The sequence below is a fragment of the Onychomys torridus genome, chromosome 8 (genome assembly GCF_903995425.1).
Source record: "Onychomys torridus chromosome 8, mOncTor1.1, whole genome shotgun sequence".
NCBI lineage: Eukaryota > Metazoa > Chordata > Mammalia > Rodentia > Cricetidae > Onychomys > Onychomys torridus.
The window spans coordinates 102,076,811-102,084,117 of record NC_050450.1 but is presented as its reverse complement, the minus strand read 5'-3'; positions in this window follow the sequence as shown (position 1 = coordinate 102,084,117).

Genomic DNA, 7,307 nt, shown 5'->3' with positions numbered 1-7,307 from the left:
TGGCAACTGCTCACAATGTAAAATTAAGGTTGAAAAAGATTACTATGTATTTAAGGACTGGGAAGAAATAGACCCAAGTCTTTTTAATATGCCTTTATTCAGCTTAGTTTTATTTTTTCTTCTTTTAAATACCCTTTAAAAGAAAAACATAAGATGTTCTCCAATAAATTCTAATTATACAGGCATACCAATTTAGATTTTATGTATATATGTGTGGCTGTACCTGATTCTCACCAGAGTTAATCATTGAGCCTATAGTCTCCAGAGCTCTCACTATAGTGTGAATGGATAACTGTGCACTCACAGGTTTGGTGTCCCTTACCTATAATCCTGGAGACCTGATATGTTTCATACCTTTTTCTAAGTATTTGGAGTATTTGCCTATTCATCATAAGATGTCTTGGGGACAGGACCCCATGTTCAAGCAGAACATTTGTCTTATTGTTCAGTATTTAACTTACACACCAGCCTGGAGGGGAGTCTGGGCTCTAGGAACCCTGAACTTTAACATCAGCCAAGGCTTACCGGATTGTCCATGTGCAGTGTCACATTAGTTCTTAAGAAGTATCAGATTATGAGCTTAGAAACTTCAGGTTGGGGGAGGGGGCCATGCTTAGCCCAGACACGGTGTCCTGTGTCATTTCTGCGGCTGGGACAAAATGACTGACAAAGCAGCTTGAGGAAGGGAAGGTTTATGTAGCTCCAAGTCACAGTCCATCATAGCAGGGAAGGTTAAGGCAGGGAGAGAGAGAAATGAATACACTTCTGTGCAGTGCTGGGATAGCTTTCTCTGCTTTTATACAGCCCAGAACCCAACCTAGGGAATAGTTCCTCCCACAGTGGGATGGACCTCTCCACCATAATTAGCCTAATTAAAGAAGGAAAAAAAAAAAACCCTCAAAGATGTAGCCACTGGCCAACCTGAAATAGACACTCCCCTACTGAAACTCTCTTTACAGGTGATTCTAGTGTGTGTTCAATCAACGAAGCTGACCATGCTGCATAGGCATGTATGTACACAGGGATTTTCAGAATACAAAGAGGAAGCAGAGTATAGTGGGGTACAGCAGTGGCCCCTGCCCTTGGGAGGTGGAGGCAGAAGGATCTGATGGAGGCTCAGCTCCTGTGGTGGTCGTAGAAACAGGGAGAATGATGGTGGAGTGTGGAATTCCTGCCGGAAGGAATGTAAAGTGTGGGAAGAAAAGGAGCATCCGTGAAAGCATAGAGCCGTGTAGCCTGGAGGAGAAACCAAAAGGGCCATTCTGTTTACCCTGGGCTGTTCTCCATAATCCAGCAGTGTGGTGACTCCCTCTGAGCATGACATCTCAGTGGAACAGTCAGTAGCCAGTATGTTATTCAGGCATTGTAGCTGTGTGTGTGTGTGTGTGTGTGTGTGTGTGTGTGTGTGTGTGTGTGTGTGCGCGCGCGCGCGCATGCGCGCGCGCGCTTTCAGAGTGTGATGGCTTTGATGTGTCTCATAGCAGCTGACCCAAACAGCCCCTGAACTAGCTGAGAGAAGCATTACTAAGGGAATCCTGGCATGGTGGCACACTACTGCAATCTCACTTGGAAGGAGGAGGCAGGAGGATCAGGAGTCCAAGGTCATCCTCTGGCTACACAGTGAGTTCAAGGTCAGCCTGGTTTGATGAGACCTTGTCTCAAACAAAACAAACAAATGAAAAACAGACCAAGATGGCAACAGAACAGCCAGCCTCAGGAAGTGCCTGAGAGTCTCCTGGGTGCCTCCTGGTGGGGAGGCATGGCACTATAAAGGGGCCAGCCACACACCAACCTCCTCCATTGCTGAGCCACATCTTGCTCCTGGCTTCCTAAACATCCAGATGATTGAATGTGAATTGCTCGCTCCTCATTTAAGCCTCTGAGCCGCTGGCATCAGGAGACAGGATGAGGAGTGTTGATGTGAATTAGCACACAGCAAGTCCAGAGCACCCATATTTCTTTGCAAGAGTTGGGACAGAAATGAGGAGCCAGTTTTAAACAGAAGAAACATCATGATCACGCAATTACACTTTAAAAAAAAAAGTCCCAACTCGGTGTTTTTGATAATGAGGTATGAGGATCACAAATTCAAGGCCAAATTGGGCTACCCAGCAGGGGCCCAGTGCTAACAGTGACAACAGCCCCTGAAGGTGATGCCAGACAGCACAAACATGGGAGTCCAAGAGAAGATGGGTATAGGGGAGGAAGCTGCAGGGTCCCCCAATAAACTGTCACACCAGGAGGCCGGGCCTGCCAAGGTCCACAGTGTCATGAAGCTTTGGGCTAGAAAGCTGCAGTGGATGTGGATGTGGATGCCTGCTGCTCCAGGTGTTTAGGACACAAATATTGATTTCTGGACCCAAAGATCAGCACACAGAGTCCACACAAGTGATGTTTCCTCAAATGGTAAGTTTCAGTTTGTAGACTGAGGGCTTGCTTTAAAAACAAAGACTTTCTCCTGATGTGTAAGACATATAGGTGGGAATGTGGGCACACTCATGCCATGGCAGGCTTGTGGAGGTCAGAAGACAACTTACAGAGTGAGTGCTCTCCTTCTGCCATGTAGGACCCAGGAACTACATTCAAGTTGCTGAGCTTCATGGAAGACATTATCCTTTGGGCCCTCACTTTGATTTTGAGGCAGTGTCTCTCTTGTTCCTATTTGATGATATTCCAGGTGAGCTGGAATAATAGTTCCCAGGCAGTTTTCTTGTCTCTCTCTGCCTCCTGTCTCATTGTAGGAACATTGAGATTACAGACTCATGCTACTACATTTGGCTTTTTAAGTGATATGTGTGGCTTTCATACACTGAGCCATTTCATTGGCCCAAGAAGGGACCACTTTTGACACTGTCCAAGAATAGAAACCTGATAAACAGCCGAGTTCATGTGACTCTGAGGGGTAAAAGGCATGTAGCCCTGGACTCTGGGGGCTGGATGAGGATGGAGAAGCAAGGTCCCACATTTCAGCAGGGTCCCTCACATCCCAGTAGGGTCCCCATAGTCATATTACACTTTCTTTCCAGCCCCTGCTTCTGTTGATGAGGACCATGTATGTCCATGGATAGGAAGTTAAATCTTGGAAGCTTCCTGTATATCAGTCAGTCTGTGAGCAAACATCTCTATATGGTTTGCTTTGTGGCAGGCTCCTGCTAGGCACCATCATAGAAGAGGCTTTCAATAAATATTTGTTAGCTTTTGGGAATATAAACCTATGAGCTTTCCCTGGGCTGAAAGCCAGCTCCTACCTCCAAGTACTTCCAGCAACTTCCCTGGAAGCAGTGTCCAGGGAGAGGAGGTGAAGTGGAGCAAGAATTGCAGGTTCACAGAAGCAGGAAGGTGCGGTGTCCCTTCGCCACCAGCATCCACCAGGCTTGCTGAGGTAGCTCCCTGTTATTCTACCACCTTCCAGAAAATATACGGCGCCACTGGCTTTGACAAACACCATCTCTCAATCCGGCCTTTGCCTCACTGTGTGCCTTTCTCTCAGGCACTTAATCCCACTAACTTGATCTGCATTTTTGACTCTGGGCTCCTGTCACGTGAGTCCCCAAGTCCAGTGGCTTTAGGGGCTAATGGATCACAGGGTCCACGCCGAGGCAGCCACGTCCGTGCAGTCACACTTGGTTATAAATATCTATAGAGTGCAATACCAAATAATTGTGGGGCATATTTCACCCTGCCTGTTGAACACATCGCAAGAAAGGAATTGATCCCTGCTGTTTCATTTATTAGATGGTGTAATACCACAAAAATCGTTTCCACAATATCCCAAACTAAATCATTTATTCTTGACAAAAATCCAATAAAGAGCTCGATCCTTCTCCATAGGCAGATAAAGTACAGATTAATGGGGCTGCCTAGATCAAAAAATACTGGGAAAATGAAAGTGAGATAGAGAGAGAAAGCTCCTTCCTCCTCCTCACTTCCCCAAGGCTGCCTCGGCTCAGGGTTTTATTACAAAAAGCCGCCTAAGTATTACAGGCTAATCCGTAAATCCCAGCCTAGTAAAATATGTGACGGATTTGTAAATCGTGCCCTTTACAAATCAGATTGAACTTTTTTTTCCCAAAGAGTTTGCCTTCCTCGTTCCCCCTTTCTTCTCACTCCCCCTCACCTTGTCGAATTCCCTCACTGCTGTCCCAGACTCTGATGTCCCAGGCTCCATAACCAGGTCCTAGGTCTCCCCATCACCTTCCTCGATTGGTTCATCCCTGCTCTGTGACCCTTTTCCAACTTGATATATGGAGGGTTGGAATCAGAGATGGGTCAAGAGGCTGATCTGATGTACATCACTATACACCAGGAAGTGAGATGCTGGGGGAGTGTCTAGCCTAAGGTTGGCATCAGGCATACCAGGAGGCCAAGTCACAGGCTTACCTACAGCCAAGTGCAAACAGGTCAAGGATTTGAAGGCACTCTACATTGTTTCAGTGGAGAACAAAGAGACCAAGTGGGCAAACCTCAGAACCCAGGCAAACCCACTGGAAGAGGCTTGCCAGATTTGCTGGTTAGTTTTTGTCAAGTTGACACAAACATGGGTCACCTAGAAGAAGAACCCTCCCTTAAGGGACTGCCTCCTTCAAGTTGACCTGTGGGTATATCTATGAGGTGTTTTCTTGATTAATGGTTGACATAGGAGGGTCTATAGGTGACCCAGCCCACTATGGGTGGTGTCATCCCCTAGCAGGTGGCCCTAGGTTGTGTAATAAAGCAGACTGAGCAAGCCCACGGAGAGCAAGCCTGTAAGCATCATTCTCCCATGATACTTCAGCTCCTGCCTCCAGGTCCCTGCCTTGGCTTCCCTTGATGATGGACCATCACTTGGAAGTGTAAGCTGAAACAAACCCTTTCTTCCCCTTGGTTGATTTTGGCCAGTGTTTTATTGTAGCCACAGAGAAGCAAACTAAAGCACCAGTGGATCTATTTCTGTGTCCTATTTCACCTAAACCACCTTGAACCACCCATGGAGTGCAGTTCCTGAGGGTCCATCCAAGGTATCTACCCAGGACTCTCCACTGTACATATCCATTCCTGAGGACCCGAGGACTTCAGTGTGTCCTGGATCAAGACTAGAGGTGTTCCTCGGATACAGGATATTCATCATAAATCCACCAAGGTCCCAGGCAAATAGCTAAGTTATCTACTTTGCACCCACCCCCCCACCCCCCCAACCCCGCTTAAAGCTCTGGTTGCTCAGGCCCCTGTTCACCACTTCCCCCAATGAAGCCAACAGACATGTCAGCAATTGGCTGGACAGTCATTTGGTTCTGCGCTTGAGTCCCAGATATGTCACTTTCTAACCTGTGGGTACTGGCCAAGCCATAGTCTTTCCTGGCCTCAGTTTCCCCGAAGGAAAATGGGAATGTTAGCTATTCCATAGTATATATCGAGCCAACACTAAACATGCTTCCTTCAATAAAAAAAGTCTTAGGATACAGAAAATCCCAGAAAGCTGTAGGGTGATGCCTTTCCTCCACCCTCAGCCCTACTATGAGAGCCTAGCTAGAGCCTGGCTGGAAGTCTTTAAAGCAGCTCATACTGCAAACTGCTGAGGAGCAGAGGATGCTGGGACCATTCTTTCTGTTTGGTGCTATGTCTTGCATCATTTTGATCCTGGGAGAGTGTACCCAAGCACCCCAACAAAAATGTCTGCTCCTCTTGTCACAGATTTTCAAAGGCAAGTGAAAGAGTGAGCTGGGATGGTTGCCCTGGTAACTTTCCTTCCAGATCTCCATCACCACCACCTCCACCACACACACCACACACACACACACACACACACACACACACACACACACACACACACACGCACACACACACACACACACACAGAGAGAGAGAGAGAGAGAGAGAGAGAGAGAGAGAGAGAGAGAGAGAGAGAGAGAGGAGTTTGGACCATTCACTATGAAAGCAGGTCTGCAGAGGAGGAAGGGAAGGGTACTGGGGCCAGCAGTTCCTGGAATGGCATTTTGCAGCTTTATAGAAATGCAATAAAATGGTAATTGCCTTAGAACTCTAACTGCAGCTCCCTCAATCCTTGCCCATTCCATTCTTCCATTTGCCATTGCAGGATGCAGCTGTCCCTCAAATTCCTGTGTGGTGGCTGCTGGGAAATTCACTGTACTGTTCCACTTCCCTCTTGTTGAAGAAATGTGGTAGGGCCTGGGGAGAGGACTCAGTCAGTCCCTAAAGTATTTCATGAGTACCTGAGTTTGGATCTGCAGCACCTGTCTATAAAAACAGGTACAGTGTCTGTCTGTCCCTCCAGTACTGAAAGGGGATTCAGGGAGCTCACTGATCAGCCAGCCTAGCTGATTAAGTGAGAGACCCTGCCTCAAACAGTCAGGTGAGAACAACCAAAGAAGACGAGTTTGTGACCTTTAGCCACTGCATGAGCCACACACCCACACAGACACTCATACATACATTATGTGCTTCCACACTCGTGTGCGTAAGTGGTTGAGTGTGAGGGAGATGTGGAAGGAGGAGGGAGACAGAAGGATGGGGGCAGTTAGATCCAAAGGACTCATTCTCTTGGCTGGGGCAGTTAGATCCAAAGGACTCATTCTCTTGACTCATCCCACTTCAAAAAGACCCAGAGAATTCAAGCTGCCCAGTGTGAGCAGGAATGGAAAGGAACACAGGGCCTGCTGGAGATGAGACCTGTAGGGGTGGTTGTCTGTGCTTCACCCCTGAAGCACCACCCCAAGTAGGCAGCAAGTACCTGCTAGGTACCTGCCCCCACCCATGGCATGGCTGAGACTGGACCCCTTAAGACCTGAGATGTATCTGTGCGAGCTTGCTCTTTCTTGGCTACCTCGTGATCCTGGATGCTGGATGCTGGACTGCAGACCAAATCAGAGTTCTCCAGAGAGCCACTTTGGGCTGTGCCTCACCTCTCCTGGATCCCGTTACCAACCCCTTTGCTTGCTGTAAGTTGACCTAAAATAAACCTTTTTTGACTCTCAGATAAGCTATGTGGAATTACCTCATTAATTTCCACAATAGAGACCCTTTGAAAAACAATGTATGGACAGGGCATCTGCTTCCCAGGAACATCCTAGGAAAGGCAGGGCTGTGTTTCAGAAAGCAGAGGGATGCGAGGCATGACCTCAGCTGCTCCCACAGAGCCAGGGTGCCCTTCCATCCCTGTAGCAGCCTTTGGGCATCCTCTCCTTCCCTTGTTAACCTTTATCATCAGGTTTTCCACTGAGAGCTCACCTCGGTGACCTAGAGAGCTGCAGCCTCGTACCTTTCTGCCGATCCTGATCACAATGGGGGCAGCCCAGAGAACAGTATGCCAG